The sequence below is a fragment of the Triticum dicoccoides genome, chromosome 7B (genome assembly GCF_002162155.2).
Source record: "Triticum dicoccoides isolate Atlit2015 ecotype Zavitan chromosome 7B, WEW_v2.0, whole genome shotgun sequence".
Taxonomy (NCBI): Eukaryota; Viridiplantae; Streptophyta; class Magnoliopsida; order Poales; family Poaceae; genus Triticum; species Triticum dicoccoides.
The window spans coordinates 95,475,168-95,492,730 of record NC_041393.1 but is presented as its reverse complement, the minus strand read 5'-3'; positions in this window follow the sequence as shown (position 1 = coordinate 95,492,730).

Here is a 17,563-nt window from a genome sequence, read left to right as displayed (position 1 = left end):
GAAGGAGGGCTCTCTCCCCCTCACTTCCGGTGCCGCCGGAACACCGTCGGGGGCCATCATCATCACCGTGATCTACACCAACACCGTCGTCATCTTCACCAACATCTCCATCACCTTCCCCCTTCTATATTCAGCGGTCCACTCTCCCGCAACTAGTTGTACCCTCTACTTGAACATGGTGCTTTATGCTTCATATTATTATCCAATGATGTGTTGCCATCCTATGATGTCTGAGTAGATTTTTGTTGTCCTATCGGTGATTGATGAATGGGACATTTACATCTGTGCCCCTAACTTGAACCCACTACTCAGATTGGCCCCTAATTTTGAAGCATGCTCAAATTTTCCCCTCCGCCGTTAAGTCACTACTCAGAAATGCCCTTCCACACAGTACTGTAGCACTTTCCGTCCAATACTGTAGCACTTTCCGTCTGCTACAGTACACATGGACCTTTGACGGTCAAAGGCCTTTGACTGGACGGAAGGGCATTTCTGAGTAGTGACTTAACGGCAGAGGGGCAAATTTGAGCATGCTTTGAAATTAGGGGCAAATCTGAGTAGGTGGTTCGAGTTAGGGGCAGAAATGCAAATGACCCTTGATGAATTGCTATGATTGGTTTAATTTGCTTGTGGTTATGTTGCTGTCTTATTGTGCCCTCTGTGTAGTGCAAGCGTGAGGGATTCCGCTGTAGGGTGTTGCAATACGTTCATGATTCTCTTATAGTGGGTTGCTTGAGTGACAGAAGCATAAACCTGAGTAAGGGGGTTGTGGCGTATGGGATAAAGAGGACTTGATATGGTTGGGTTTTACCTTAATGATCTTTAGTAGTTGCGGATGGTTGCTAGAGTTCCAATCATAAGGGCATATGATCCAAGAAGAGAAAGTGTGTTAGCTTATGCCTCTCCCACATAAAACTTGCTATCGGTCTAGTAAAGTGGTCAATTGCTTAGGGACAATTTCACAACTCCTACCACCACTTTTCCACACTCGCTATATTTACTTTATTGCTTCTTTATCTAAACAGCCGCTACTTTTTATTTACGTGCCTTTTATTGTCTTGCAATTCTATCCAACAACACCTACAAAGTCCTTCTAGTTTCATACTTGTTTTAGGTAAAGCAAACGTTAAGCGTGCGTAGAGTTGTATCGGCGGTCGATAGAACTTGGGGGAATATTTGTTCTGCCTTTAGCTCCTCATTGGGTTCGACACTCTTACTTACGAAAGAGTCTACAATTGATCCCCTATACTTGTGGGTTATCAAGACCTTTTTCTGGCACTGTTGCCGGGGAGTCATAGCATGGGGTGAATATGCTCGTGTGTGCTTGTTTGCTTTATCACTAACTAATTTTTATTTGTTGTTCTAAGTTGTTCTCTATCTTTAGTTATGGATATGGAACACGAAATACCAAAAAAATAGGTGTACTTGCTACTCATGGAGATGGGGAACCTCCTAAAATCCTCGATGCTGGTTATGTGAAAAATATTATGTACTACTTTGATAATCCTGAGAAAACCCCATTCAATTATGTTATGGGAGACACGTTAGATCAACGTGAATACTTTAGGTATTATTGCTTGACACAAAAAGGGAAACTATTATGGGATCAAATTCATATGTTGCATTGGTATGCTCGTCAACTATGCTTGAGATATGATTATACTTGTTGCTCTAGGATGAAGGCTCCACACCTTCCCTTTTCATGCAAATTTAATGATAATGAAACCTTAGCTTCTTATGCTAATGGTATATATGATTACTATGATGTGAAACAAATAGAAGAATTCGTTGCTTTTATGGGTGCTTATGAAATTGAATCTTTGTTTAAAGAGTGTGAAAATCTTGATGATGCTGTTTACAAACCTAAAAAATTTACTATACTTAAATATTGTTATGAGAATTATGAATACAATTCCGTTATTGATGCATTTATTGAGGAAGTCTCCGCTGTCCAAGAAGAGATTAATATTTTGCAGGAGTCTATGGAAGAAGAAATTGATGAAACTATGAGCTCATTGGATGAAAAAGATGATGAGGAGAGCCAAGAACAAAAGGAGGAAGAGCGGATTAGCTACCTGTGCCCACCTTCTAATGAGAGTAACTCTTCAACTCATACACTGTTTAATTTCCCTTCGTGCTTACCGAAGGATGATTTCTATGATAATTGCTATGATCCCTTTAATTCGTTTGAAATATCCCTTTTTGATGATGCTTGCTATGCTTGTGGCCAAGATGCCAATATGAATGATGCTTATGGAGATGAACTTGCTATAGTTCCTTATGTTAAACATGAAATTATTTCTATTGCACCCACGCATGATAGTCCTATTATCTTTTTGAATTCTCCAAACTACACTATATCGTAGAAGTTTGTGCTTATCAAGGATTATATTGATGGGTTGCATTTTACCGTTGCACATGATGATTTTGATAGATATAATATGCGTGTGCTTGCTGCTCCTACTTGTGATTATTATGAGAGGGGAACTATATCTCCACCTCTCTATGTTTCCAATATGATAAAATTGCAAGAAACTGCTTATACTATGCATTGGCCTTTACTTGGTGTGCATGAATTGTTATTTAATGACATGCCTATGCATAGGAAGAGAGTTAGACTTCATCATTACATGATATATGTTGCTTTGTGCTCACTACTAAATGCCAAATCATTGTTAATTGAAATTGGCTTCGATATACCTTGGGATCTGGGTGGATCCATTACTTGAGCACTATATGCCTAGCTTAATGGCTTTAAAGAAAGTGATGCCAGGGAGACAACCCGGAAGTTTTAGAGAGTCATTTATTTCTGTTAAGTGTTGTCATAAAGTTTAAAAAATAAAAAAATAAAGAGGGTAACCCAAAAAATTTCATAAAGGAAAGTGAAAGTGAGAAAGACAAGCATTGTTGAAGTGGGGGAGCTCCTTGAACTTTGTTCATGCTCACAGAAACTTTGTGAATCTTTATTATAGAAACTTTTCATCAAAAATAATTATCCCCTTGTACAATTCCATTGTATTATAAAACTAATGTGCCAAGGTTTGCCTTTAGGATGTTTAGATTGCTTGTAGGTTTGTGCGGTGCAAGACAGAAACTTTGTCTATAGTGAGCGATTTTACATTTTTTACTGGAATGCCAAACAGTTCTGAAACTTTTTGCACTGTCTTTCTATACAAATTGTTTCTTCACCAACATCTAGGGAGAAGGTCAAGGAAGAAGAAGAAGAAGGGGGGCTCTCTCCCCCTCGCTTCCGGTAGCGCCGGAACGCCACGGGGGGCCATCATCATCACCGTGATCTACACCAACACCGCCGTCATCTTCACCAACATCTCCATCACCTTCCCCCTTCTATATTCAGCGGTCCACTCTCCCGCAACCAGTTGTACCCTCTACTTTTGAACATGGTGCTTTATGCTTCATATTATTATCCAATGTTGTGTTGCCATCCTATGATGTCTGAGTAGATTTTTGTTGTCCTATCGGTGATTGATGAATTGCTATGATTGGTTTAATTTGCTTGTGGTTATGTTGCTGTACTATTGTGCCCTCCGTGTTGCGCAAGCGCGAGGGATTCCCGTTGTGGGGTGTTGCAATACATTCATGATTCGCTTATAGTGGGTTGCTTGAGTGATGGAAGCATAAACCCGAGTAAGGGGGTTGTGGCGTATGGGATAAAGAAGACTTGATGCTTTAATGCTATGGTTGGGTTTTACCTTAATGATATTTAGTAGTTGTGGATGCTTGCTAGAGTTCCAATCATAAGTGCATATGATCCAAGAAGATAAAGTATGTTAGTGTATGCCTCTCCCACATAAAACTTGCTATCGGTCTAGTAAAGTAGTCAATTGCTTAGGGACAATTTCACAACTCCTACCATCACTTTTCCACAGTCGCTATATTTACTTTATTGCTTCTTTATCTAAACAGCCCATACTTTTTATTTACATGCCTTTTATTATCTTGAAATTCTATCCAACAACACCTACAAAGTCCTTCTAGTTTCATACTTGTTTTAGGTAAAGCGGACGTTAAGCGTGCGTAGAGTTGTAGCGGCGGTCGATAAAACTTGAGGGAATATTTGTTCTGCCTTTAGCTCCTTGTTGGGTTCGACACTCTTACTTATCGAAAGAGGTTACAATTGATCCCCTATACTTGTGGGTTATCATAAACCAAGTTTTTTGGAAAGCTAGCAACAAGGGCCAACACAAACTTGATAGAAATCACAATAAAAATGAAGTTAGAAAAGTCCCAAGAGAAAATGGTGGGAACCCTTCCTCGAATAAGACTGGTGAAACCTCCAACACCGAAAACGCAATAGAAGAGGCATATGAAATCCATTTTCGAAGTACTAGAGCTTGTCATGAAGATAACTACAAGCTCTAAAACCTCAAAAGAAAATACAAATAAGAATCAAGAAAGATGATGCAAGGATGCAATGGTTTGAGCTCTCGACGAACGATACGATCAAGCTACTCACTTGAGAGCCCCCCTTGATAGTACGGCTATCGATCCTACAACCCGGTCTCCAAACTATCACCGTGAGACCGGTAAAATGTAAAACCTCTGAAGGGCAAACCATTGCCTTGCACGAAGTCCACTTGAGCTAGATGATGACGATCTTGACTCCCTCAAGTTGGACCACCTTTCTTGACTGTGTTCGCTCAATGAAGACTAGTTGATTGCTCCCCGATATTCCACTATGGATGAGCCACTCTTTGGCACATCTTCACAAGTCCATTGATACCATAATGGATAGCAAGCTACAAGCATGATTTCTTCGTGATGCTCCACTTGAACTTGCACAACACAACCTTGATTTGATGTCATCCTCCATGGGTTGTATGTGATCTTCCTCTTGACGCAAGCCCATGGAAGCAAACCTAATGCCACATAGAACTCTCACGAAGACCATGGGTTAGTACACAAAGCGTAATGGACAATGCTTACCATACGATGGGATCACTTGATCCCTCGGTACATCTTGTACGCTCTGTATGTTGATCAACTTGATTCACTCTTGACTTAGTCTTGATCGACCTTGAATCTTTCCAACTCTCTACATTTGGATGATGTCTTGAAGGTAGACATGAATGATCACACAATCTTCTTCTTGAAGACATGCTTGCAATAAGCTCAACAATCACATGACCAATCTTTGAATAATTCCTTAATAGCACCTTGGTCAACTCATAAACTCCTTGAAACAAACACATGGACTTCAAGAAAAGCCTATGGACAAATCCTTCAAATATAACTCAATGCAACCATTAGTCCATAGAGAATGTCATCCATTACCAAAACCACACATGGGGGCACCGCATGTCCTTTCAATCTCCCCCATTTTGGTAATCGATGACTGTCACATCCCTAGCTTCAGGCATTGCTCTAGGTTAGCTTCATGTGTGCATCATGTCTATATTTTTGAAACTTGAATTGAGGAATATTGGAAGCCTCAAAACCCTAAATAAAAGAGGGGCAAAAACCCTGGAAATCTCATTCTTTGCTCCAAAATGTTCTTCTTAAATGTTTGATAATTTTTGGTAAGGGTTCTGGTCCCAACCAAAATATTGAACATTTTTAAGGATTTATTTTTGGGACTTTGAATTTAAATCATAGCTATTTGAATTGGACTTATATCTACTGTTAAATAAATATAGGTCCAATAATTCTGAAATATTTTTGTGGAGCATTGTTTTAATTCTTTTAGCTCCTAAAAATATTGTCAGAAGCTAAATAAATTGAATTGGTTTCAAAACCAAATTCAAAACAAACCTGCAAAATAGAAAACAGAGTTAAAACAAAACAGAGAAAAAAAATAAAAAGAGTAAAGCCTACCTGGCCTCACCCGTGCAGCCCACCAGCCGGCCCAGCTCCCCCCCCCCTGGCCGGCCCAGCCCACCAGCGCCCTTCCTGTCGTCTTCCTCCTCGGGACAGTAGGACAGAGGCGCGCGTGGCCGGAGCGCGCGCGCACGCGCCCGAGCCACCTCCTGCTTGCCGCCCCGCCCCGGATCGGCTAAGGATGCCACGCACCCCCTCAGGCCTCTCTCAACTCCCTCCCGTGCTCATCCCCTTCTCCTGCTCTCCCTCTCGCTCCGCACCTCGGACCCGAGCGGAGCCGCCGCCACCGACGCCGATTGCCGCAATCACCGTGCTCCCCACGCCTCACCGACGCCCCAGGGAGCTCCGCCTCGACCCCCTCTTCCTCCCCACCGATCCACAGCCCTCCGGAAGCCTGCATCGCCGCCAGCGCCGTCGTCTTCTACCTCGGACCCGCCGGCCATCTTCGCCAAATTCGCCGGCTCCGGACCGTCCCCGACCTCGCCGAGCATCTCTTCGTGACCGTGGTGAGCCCCCGGTCCTCTTCCCCCTAATCCCGCCTTCATTTGTTTGCCGTAGCCGCCGCCCCCTTGCTTACCGTAGCCGTCGCCGCACGGGCTCGTCGCCGGCGAAGCCCCGGTGACCAAATGGCCCCGCGCGTGCGTCCGTTGCACTCGCAACGACCCGTGGAGTAACGCTAGCGTGGCAGCTAGCTCGTTTGCAAGCCGCAGCGCTAACCCCGCACCCACCCGAGCTCCGGCCGCCGCCTCGCTCGCCGCCGGCACCGATTCCGGCCGCCCCGAGCGCAACTGACTCCACCAAGAGCTTCGGCTCGTCCCCAGCTCCTCCTAGATGCCCTCCGCGGCCCATTTGGTCGCGGGAGTGGCCAAAACCACTCTCGCCGCCGCGTCGGGCTCGCCGGCGGCTAAACGCCGGCAGCCGACTTTGACTTTGACCACGGGTGGGCCCCGGTTGACTCTCCTGAGTCAATGACAGGTGGGGCCCAGCCCTGTTAACTATTAGGATTAGTTTTAATTAATTTTAGTTAAGCTAATCACACTGACATGTGGGTCCCAGTGTCAGGTTTGACCTGGACCCGGTCTGTTGACCTCCTGAGGTCAGCATGACGCAATGATGACGCAGATAATCATTTTCTAAAATAATTCAGAAAATCCAGAAAATTTTATAAACTTCTAAAATTCATAGAAAATTAACCGTAACTCCAAATTAAATAATTTATATATGAAAAATTATCAGAAAAATTCAAGGAATCCATCTGTACCATTTTCATGCATGTTAGAACAACTTATAGCTGCTGTTTAGCACAAATCAATTAAATGGCATTTGAATAATCACATATGGAGTTTGAATTTGAATCTTGTATTCAAACCAACTTCATTTAATCTGTTGCTAGTTGCATTAGCCCAAAACACATTCATTTTGCCATGTCATGATCATGCATCATATTGTGCATTGCATTGATTGTGTTCCCTTCTGTGTTGCCGGTATTTGTCCCCTCTCGATAGACGTGATACCGATGATGTGATCGTTGACACTGATGAAGACTCAATGTTATCTTCAGAAGTGCCAGGCAAGCAAAACCCCCTTGTTCATTCCGATACAATCCTACTCTCTCGCTCCTGCTCTCTTTTACTGCATTAGGACAACATCGATTCATCTGTTACTTGCTGCGGTAGCTGAACCCCTTTATCCTTTGCATGACCTGTCATTGCCACAGTAAATAGATGAAACCCACTAGCATGAGTAGGAGTTGTTTGAGCCCTGTTGTGCCTACTCATTCATGCTTGCTTGTCATGCCTGCTACTGCTTAGAGTTGAGTCAGGTCTGATTCATCGGGGATGAATCAGAGGCGTGCAAACATGTCCTACTGTGTGTGAGCTAAGCGTGTGAACACGTTTTGGTAAAGGTAGCGGTGAGAGGCCATGTAGGAGTACATGGTGGGTTGTCTCATTGCAGCCGTCCTCAGGAACTAAGTTCTGTGTTTGTGATCCATGATTCAGCTACTACCATACATTGGGCCCTGAAATATGACCCCGCTCGACTTCTTATCCACCCTTGTCCTCTGTCCAGGAGTTGCAAGTAGTTTCTGGTGTTTGTAGCTTACTGGAGGCCGTGGACAGCGCTGACCGTAGGGGTGGGCTGTGATGCGGTAGGTACGTGGCACGGTGTACCGGATGCCCGTTTGGTATCTCGGGAACCCTGTTCACATCGTTTGGGGCTGTGAGCGAAACTCCGGCCGGATCTCCTCATGGATGGAACCCGAATAGGCGATAAACCTGGACTAGAGACTTGAGTGTTTAGGTAGGTCGTGGTCTACACCCACGTCGGCTTTCGCTTGAAGTCTGCCGAGCACATGTCGTGTGCAGACGCTAAGTGGTGGAAACATGTATGAAGAAGTACACCCCTGCAGGGTTAACATCATCTATTCGAATAGCCGTGTCCACGGAAAAGGACTTCTGGGTTGCTTATATCAGTTCATAGACAAGTGAAAGTGGATACTTTAAAATGCGCAAGATAAGCGTGAGTGCTATGGATGGCGTTCTCGTAGGGAGACGGGAGCGGATCCATAGTGGTGTATTGATATGGTGAATATGTGGACTCGTGTGCGCCACCTCAAAAGAGTTACTTGCAATCGTAGTTCAGGATAGCCACCGAGTCAAAGCTGGCTTGCTGCAGTTAAACCCCACCATCCCCTTGTTGAAAATGATGCATATGTAGTTAGTTCTGATGTAAGTCTTGCTGGGTACATTTGTACTCACGTTTGCCTATTTTATGTTTTTGCAGAGAGACTTCAGTCTCACTAGTAGTTCCACGTGGACTTCGACGTTTAGCTTGTTACCTCAGCTACGATCTTGTGCCTCGGCAGGATTGGTAGATAGTCAGGCTTCTCAGCCTTTTTCATTTATAGATGTCTGTACTCAGACATGATAGCTTCCGCTTGAGCTTTGACTTGTATGCTCTGAGTGTTGGGTCATGAGACCCATGTTTGTAATATCTCGCTCCTCGGAGCCTATTGAATAAATACTTGAGTCGTAGAGTCATTTTGTGATGCCATGTTGTATTGCACATATCGAGCATATTGTGTGTATGTTAATGAAATGCTTGGTATGTGTGGGATCTGACTATCTAGTTGTTTATCTTTAGTAGCCTCTCTTACCGGGAAATGTCTCCTAGTGTTTCCATTGAGCCTTGGTAGCTTGCTACTGCTCCGGAACACTTAGGCTGGCCGGCATGTGTCCTTCTTCGTTCCTGTGTCTGTCCCTTCGGGGAAATGTCACGCGATGATTACCGGAGTCCTGTTAACCCGCTACAGCCCGGTTCACCGGAGTCCTGCTAGCCCAGTGCTACAGCCTGGTTTCACTCGCTGATGACCGACACGTTCGATGCTGGGTCATGGATGCCTGTCCCTGTAAGTCTGTGCCACTTTGGGTTTACGACTAGCCATGTCAGCCCGGGCTCCTTATCATATGGATGCTAGCGACACTGTCATATACGTGTGCCAAAAGGCGCAAACGGTCCCGGGCAAAGGTAATGCGACACCCGTGGGAATACCGTGCGTGAGGCCGCAAAGTGATATGAGGTGTTACATGCTAGATCGATGTGGCATTGAGTCGGGGTCCTGACAGCGTTGGTATCAGAGCTTGACTGCCTGTAGGATTACCAAGCCAAACTGGTCGAAGTTGAGTCTAGAAATTCTTTAGTTATATGTAGGGGAATTGATTGTGGGATGGAACGTAAGGCTCTTTTACTTCTTATACCTCATGGCCTTCTGATGTGAGTCATCATCTTCTCTTCTACGGGGATTAAGAACTTGGCTATCCCTTCTTTCTATTAGGACCACGTGTTACTAATCAGTGGACTTATAAGATTGTTGGATCTAAGTCTCAGTTCAGTTCCTACTACTTCCGTATGTTAATTGTTGATCTCGAAACCTTGATATTGTGCTCCTGAGTGGTTATGCCACCATTTTTGTGAATGTCTCAAATCTTTTCTGAGCATTTACAGCCGTTATGCTGTCCGAGTCATCCTAGGTTTCTAAGTAGTCTGATGCATTTGCAAATCCTTTCTTCCCGTTTCAATGTTCCCATGGGCCAGATTAACCACACTAATCAGTGAGTTGAGGTACTCCGTTGCCTTGACATTTATGTTGGAGTTATTATTATGACCCTAGGTGTTTTAGGGAGTCACCTAGTAATCTAGCAATGATTTGTGATCCCAGTGTGATGATTCTGGCCTTTATCCTCGAAAGCATTCTGTGATGCTACTTAGTAGTAGGTATTCTACTCCTTGGGCTTTGAACCCGAGATTTACTCTACTTACTTCATGTTGATAGTAATTGCTAGTGCCTTTAGGATATTAGTAACCTTTGCGATAGTCCTCGAGGTTCATGGTACATCCTTCTCCCAATTACCATGAATCATTCTTGGCAGGAGTTCTTCTGAACCAAAAGATGACAACAAGAGAGCTCCCGATGAGTTCTCCATGCTATGTTGTGACTCTGCCAGCTCAACCTTTCTGCATGGATTGTCCGGAAGAAATATGTCGAACTCGTTCGACATGCTAATCCATGCATCCACAACTCAGAAAATCGTGTGTTCCTTTGAGTTGTCCCTCTTTAGTTGCATTCTGACCCTCGTCTATCAATTGATAGTCAAGAGTATGCGTGCATTCGTTCATCGATGCCTATTACTCTTGTGGTCCGTCAAGCCATTCTATTCCGGAATGACTAGGAGAAACAAACTCCAGTACCTCATCCATATCTAGGATTGGGTCAAAGTAATTGTATTCCGCAGATCAAAATGCCAATCCAGCTTCTGGTCTATTCTACCTTGAAGTATTACCATCTTTATATCAGGAATATCATGGGAATTGCACACCATCTTATGAATTCTTGACGCAGCAATACTTCTGATCATCATTGATAATTTCTTGGTTTCCGTGTTATTGTAACCGGAATGCCGACAAATGAATCATGGCGTGTGAAATCAATACTGCTAGCAACTCCATTGCTTGGTAGTTAAATGGACGATAACCTCATTCTTAGCGTGTTGATTATTGAATCGTCACCCTAAGGTTGATTGTGCTACCTAGTCCTTATTCCTGGTGCACTCTTCGATCAATGAGTTAGGATAGTGTCAAGTCCTCACTCATTTGATCATATCGTCTTGCCCTGAAAAGCAAGATTGTTCTCGATCTTAGTAACATATCGGTGGTTCGTGATTTTCCGAATATCTTCTCGAAAGTATCACCAGGTTGTCACCTGACTGTTATGTTAAGCTTGTGATCCAGTTGGTTTCTTGTGAACCACCCTTTCTCCAAGAATCTGTGTTGGATACCCTGAGCTAGTCGGTTAAGCTAGACAACAACTTGGAGAGTTGGAAGATAAAATCTTGCTTGACCTAGTTCGTTCCAAAGGGATATTCTTGTGTAGTGTGTGTGAAGAAAGATGATATCTTCATCAATTGGTCCTCGTGAACAATTGTTGGATCTATTATCTTACCCAAACCTTTGATTGAGTATGGGCTATCATCCAATCAGACCAGAACCAACGATATTCGTAATGTTGTCTTACTCGTGGTTGATCCCTCGAGCATACACCATTATATCTTTTGGGTCTGACCAATGCTATCACTGTGTTCACTCAACTATGGAATTCCTTTTAAAAGGAAACCCAGATGAGTTGTTGTTGAGCCCATTGACAACATCCTTATCTCCTCCATGATTTTGTTGAACATTAAGCTAGTGTTGGAAACTTTTGAAAGCATTTCTTCATGCTAACTCATGAAGTATTTGTTTGATGAAAGGAGTGACTTCCTCTTATACACGTGCATTTGGTGAAAGTTGCCGCCGTGGATTTGAGAAAGTTAGTTTTGCTTCCTCTGGAATCATCCCAAGTCAGTCATGCATACGTGCGAAGTATTCTGTGGTCTGGAGACTTGCAACCTTCATTCCATATGTGTTCCGAGCACACCAAGCCACTGATTGATTTGTTCAAGGAGAAGAAGTTCCTTCTTAAGAGCATGCCTTATGCAAGGACTTCAATGTCCTCGATTATGGTTCCCCACCTGAACTCGGTAGTGTTTTATTATAAGACTACCACGTGGTCATGTTTGTCTGGGACAACGTGTTCACATGTTTGTAGCAGAACCAGCTCATGTTTTGGAGCTCACTATCGTAATTCATCTCCCGAGAATCCCGCAACGTCATCTCGTCGATTTGTGTTGCAAACTTTCATTTTTCTTCCTAGACTCGATGAGTCTGGAATATCCTGACACCAACCAGATCTGAATCTCAGGCAGATATGATGGTTGGAACATTTCCCAAGAACTATAATATTGGTCTCTCGATAATCGGTAAGGTGGATGTCGTGGCCAACACACCCAGCCGGAAGACCTGTTATTATAATATCTTGATTGATGAAGTTGGCCACCTCCCCATAAGGATTTCGTAGGATTTACCTCCCTAGTTGTTCCTTGTGGATGCTTGTGCTCCCGAAGTCCGACCTTTACTTGATGTTCTAGATATCAAACCATATCTATGAATGGGTTACACTAGCACATCAAGAAGAACATTAGAAGCGGAGTGCTAAATGTCTCTCGATCGATCATCCAGATTTTGTTTCCTTGGCCTCGCCAAGGTGAAATCTAAGAAGGTGTCATCTTCCTTTGCATCGGCATCTTCCACCGGTATTCATCATGGTAGTAAGTTGTGTTGCCAGAATCCTTGACACGGATATTGGTAAAACCTTGATGATTATGGAAATGCTCAAGTTCTTGAGAGCATGCACAAGCGTCAGGTGTTACCATCGGCACTAGCTAGGTTTGCTCTCAACTTCCTCGGTTATGCTATAACTTCTCAACAGTGAATTCACTCTCTATTGTTGGGTTCTTCCCTAGTTACCAGAATCATTCCCAACATTTGCATTTTGTTCCCAGCTTGCACCGCCAATGTGCCATTCTACCATGGGTCTCATCCATTTCCGGTGATAAGCAAATTCATCCATTACGTTGTCTTCAACAAGGTAATCCACATCATCCAAGTCCGAGTATGCCATTCTACCGACCCCGCCAATCGATTGCTTGTGATTGCCTTAGGCTGGTATAAAGAGTTTCAATGATCTTTGAATCAAAGGTAATTCTTTTTGCCACTTAAGGGGATATATCTACGAGTCACCATCCCTAAGATGCCTCGTTGTGGTATCATGGCAACTCAACTCCTCGCTACGTTGACAATTGATTACCACCTTCTTAAGCGTGAAATTGTTGTCCACCTAGTGGACCTTCGTCATCCGTTTCTTTCCACCCCTCTTGATGTGTATCTCGTGTCTCAACCCGAGAGATGGTCCTATGTCTCATTCCGTGAGTTGTTCGACCTTCGAGAAGATCGACCCTTCTAGAGTCTCCTTCTTCCCTCCATGTCATGTTGACAGGATTTTTCAAGGCAAGACTTCAAGACAATGATGGTGAATGAATCAACGTTCAACTGAAGTGCACCCTTGATCGTGAAGATTGTGCTAGTTTGCGTTCCCCTTTCACCTTACCCTACGCTTGAATCTCGAGACGAGATTCTTGTTTAGTGGGGGTGAGTTGTCACATCCCTAGCTTCAGGCATTGCTCTAGGTTAGCTTCATGTGTGCATCATGTCTATATTTTTGAAACTTGAATTGAGGAATATTGGAAGCCTCAAAACCCTAAATAAAAGAGGGGCAAAAACCCTGGAAATCTCATTCTTTGCTCCAAAATGTTCTTCTTAAATGTTTGATAATTTTTGGTAAGGGTTCTGGTCCCAACCAAAATATTGAACATTTTTAAGGATTTATTTTTGGGACTTTGAATTTAAATCATAGCTATTTGAATTGGACTTATATCTACTGTTAAATAAATATAGGTCCAATAATTCTGAAATATTTTTGTGGAGCATTGTTTTAATTCTTTTAGCTCCTAAAAATATTGTCAGAAGCTAAATAAATTGAATTGGTTTCAAAACCAAATTCAAAACAAACCTGCAAAATAGAAAACAGAGTTAAAACAAAACAGAGAAAAAAAAAATAAAAAGAGTAAAGCCTACCTGGCCTCACCCGTGCAGCCCACCAGCCGGCCCAGCTCCCCCCCTGGCCGGCCCAGCCCACCAGCGCCCTCCCTGTCGTCTTCCTCCTCGGGACAGTAGGACAGAGGCGCGCATGGCCGGAGCGCGCGCGCACGCGCCCGAGCCACCTCCTGCTTGCCGCCCCGCCCCGGATCGGCTAAGGATGCCACGCACCCCCTCAGGCCTCTCTCAACTCCCTCCCGTGCTCATCCCCTTCTCCTGCTCTCCCTCTCGCTCCGCACCTCGGACCCGAGCGGAGCCGCCGCCACCGACGCCGATTGCCGCAACCACCGTGCTCCCCACGCCTCACCGACGCCCCAGGGAGCTCCGCCTCGACCCCCTCTTCCTCCCCACCGATCCACAGCCCTCCGGAAGCCTGCATCGCCGCCAGCGCCGTCGTCTTCTACCTCGGACCCGCCGGCCATCTTCGCCAAATTCGCCGGCTCCGGACCGTCCCCGACCTCGCCGAGCATCTCTTCGTGACCGTGGTGAGCCCCCGGTCCTCTTCCCCCTAATCCCGCCTTCACTTGTTTGCCGTAGCCGCCGCCCCCTTGCTTACCGTAGCCGTCGCCGCACGGGCTCATCGCCGGCGAAGCCCCGGTGACCAAATGGCCCCGCGCGTGCGTCCGTTGCACTCGCAACGACCCGTGGAGTAACGCTAGCGTGGCAGCTAGCTCGTTTGCAAGCCGCAGCGCTAACCCCGCACCCACCCGAGCTCCGGCCACCGCCTCGCTCGCCGCCGGCACCGATTCCGGCCGCCCCGAGCGCAACTGACTCCACCAAGAGCTTCGGCTCGTCCCCAGCTCCTCCTAGATGCCCTCCGCGGCCCATTTGGTCGCCGGAGTGGCCAAAACCACTCTCGCCGCCGCGTCGGGCTCGCCGGCGGCTAAACGCCGGCAGCCGACTTTGACTTTGACCACGGGTGGGCCCCGGTTGACTCTCCTGAGTCAATGACAGGTGGGGCCCAGCCCTGTTAACTATTAGGATTAGTTTTAATTAATTTTAGTTAAGCTAATCACACTGACATGTGGGTCCCAGTGTCAGGTTTGACCTGGACCCGGTCTGTTGACCTGCTGAGGTCAGCATGACGCAATGATGACGCAGATAATCATTTTCTAAAATAATTCAGAAAATCCAGAAAATTTTATAAACTTCTAAAATTCATAGAAAATTAACCGTAACTCCAAATTAAATAATTTATATATGAAAAATTATCAGAAAAATTCAAGGAATCCATCTGTACCATTTTCATGCATGTTAGAACAACTTATAGCTGCTGTTTAGCACAAATCAATTAAATGGCATTTGAATAATCACATATGGAGTTTGAATTTGAATCTTGTATTCAAACCAACTTCATTTAATCTGTTGCTAGTTGCATTAGCCCAAAACACATTCATTTTGCCATGTCATGATCATGCATCATATTGTGCATTGCATTGATTGTGTTCCCTTCTGTGTTGCCGGTATTTGTCCCCTCTCGATAGACGTGATACCGATGATGTGATCGTTGACACTGATGAAGACTCAATGTTATCTTCAGAAGTGCCAGGCAAGCAAAACCCCCTTGTTCATTCCGATACAATCCTACTCTCTCGCTCCTGCTCTCTTTTACTGCATTAGGACAACATCGATTCATCTGTTACTTGCTGCGGTAGCTGAACCCCTTTATCCTTTGCATGACCTGTCATTGCCACAGTAAATAGATGAAACCCACTAGCATGAGTAGGAGTTGTTTGAGCCCTGTTGTGCCTACTCATTCATGCTTGCTTGTCATGCCTGCTACTGCTTAGAGTTGAGTCAGGTCTGATTCATCGGGGATGAATCAGAGGCGTGCAAACATGTCCTACTGTGTGTGAGCTAAGCGTGTGAACACGTTTTGGTAAAGGTAGCGGTGAGAGGCCATGTAGGAGTACATGGTGGGTTGTCTCATTGCAGCCGTCCTCAGGAACTGAGTTCTGTGTTTGTGATCCATGATTCAGCTACTACCATACATTGGGCCCTGAAATATGACCCCGCTCGACTTCTTATCCACCCTTGTCCTCTGTCCAGGAGTTGCAAGTAGTTTCTGGTGTTTGTAGCTTACTGGAGGCCGTGGACAGCGCTGACCGTGGGGGTGGGCTGTGATGCGGTAGGTACGTGGCACGGTGTACCGGATGCCCGTTTGGTATCTCGGGAACCCTGTTCACATCGTTTGGGGCTGTGAGCGAAACTCCGGCCGGATCTCCTCATGGATGGAACCCGAATAGGCGATAAACCTGGACTAGAGACTTGAGTGTTTAGGTAGGTCGTGGTCTACACCCACGTCGGCTTTCGCTTGAAGTCTGCCGAGCACATGTCGTGTGCAGACGCTAAGTGGTGGAAACATGTATGAAGAAGTACACCCCTGCAGGGTTAACATCATCTATTCGAATAGCCGTGTCCGTGGTAAAGGACTTCTGGGTTGCTTATATCAGTTCATAGACAAGTGAAAGTGGATACTTTAAAATGCGCAAGATAAGCGTGAGTGCTATGGATGGCGTTCTCGTAGGGAGACGGGAGCGGATCCATAGTGGTGTATTGATATGGTGAATATGTGGACTCGTGTGCGCCACCTCAAAAGAGTTACTTGCAGTCGTAGTTCAGGATAGCCACCGAGTCAAAGCTGGCTTGCTGCAGTTAAACCCCACCATCCCCTTGTTGAAAATGATGCATATGTAGTTAGTTCTGATGTAAGTCTTGCTGGGTACATTTGTACTCACGTTTGCCTATTTTATGTTTTTGCAGAGAGACTTCAGTCTCACTAGTAGTTCCACGTGGACTTCGACGTTTAGCTTGTTACCTCAGCTACGATCTTGTGCCTCGGCAGGATTGGTAGATAGTCAGGCTTCTCAGCCTTTTTCATTTATAGATGTATGTACTCAGACATGATAGCTTCCGCTTGTGCTTTGACTTGTATGCTCTGAGTGTTGGGTCATGAGACCCATGTTTGTAATATCTCACTCCTCGGAGCCTATTGAATAAATACTTGAGTCGTAGAGTCATTTTGTGATGCCATGTTGTATTGCACATATCGAGCATATTGTGTGTATGTTAATGAAATGCTTGGTATGTGTGGGATCTGACTATCTCGTTGTTTATCTTTAGTAGCCTCTCTTACCGGGAAATGTCTCCTAGTGTTTCCATTGAGCCTTGGTAGCTTGCTACTGCTCCGGAACACTTAGGCTGGCCGGCATGTGTCCTTCTTCGTTCCTGTGTCTGTCCCTTCGGGGAAATGTCACGCGATGATTACCGGAGTCCTGTTAGCCCGCTACAGCCCGGTTCACCGGAGTCCTGCTAGCCCAGTGCTACAGCCTGGTTTCACTCGCTGATGACCGACACGTTCGATGCTGGGTCATGGATGCCTGTCCCTGTAAGTCTGTGCCACTTTGGGTTTACGACTAGCCATGTCAGCCCGGGCTCCTTATCATATGGATGCTAGCGACACTGTCATATACGTGTGCCAAAAGGCGCAAACGGTCCCAGGCAAAGGTAATGCGACACCCGTGGGAATACCGTGCGTGAGGCCGCAAAGTGATATGAGGTGTTACATGCTAGATCGATGTGGCATTGAGTCGGGGTCCTGACAATGACAATCACTTTCAAGAGAGTTTATATAAGG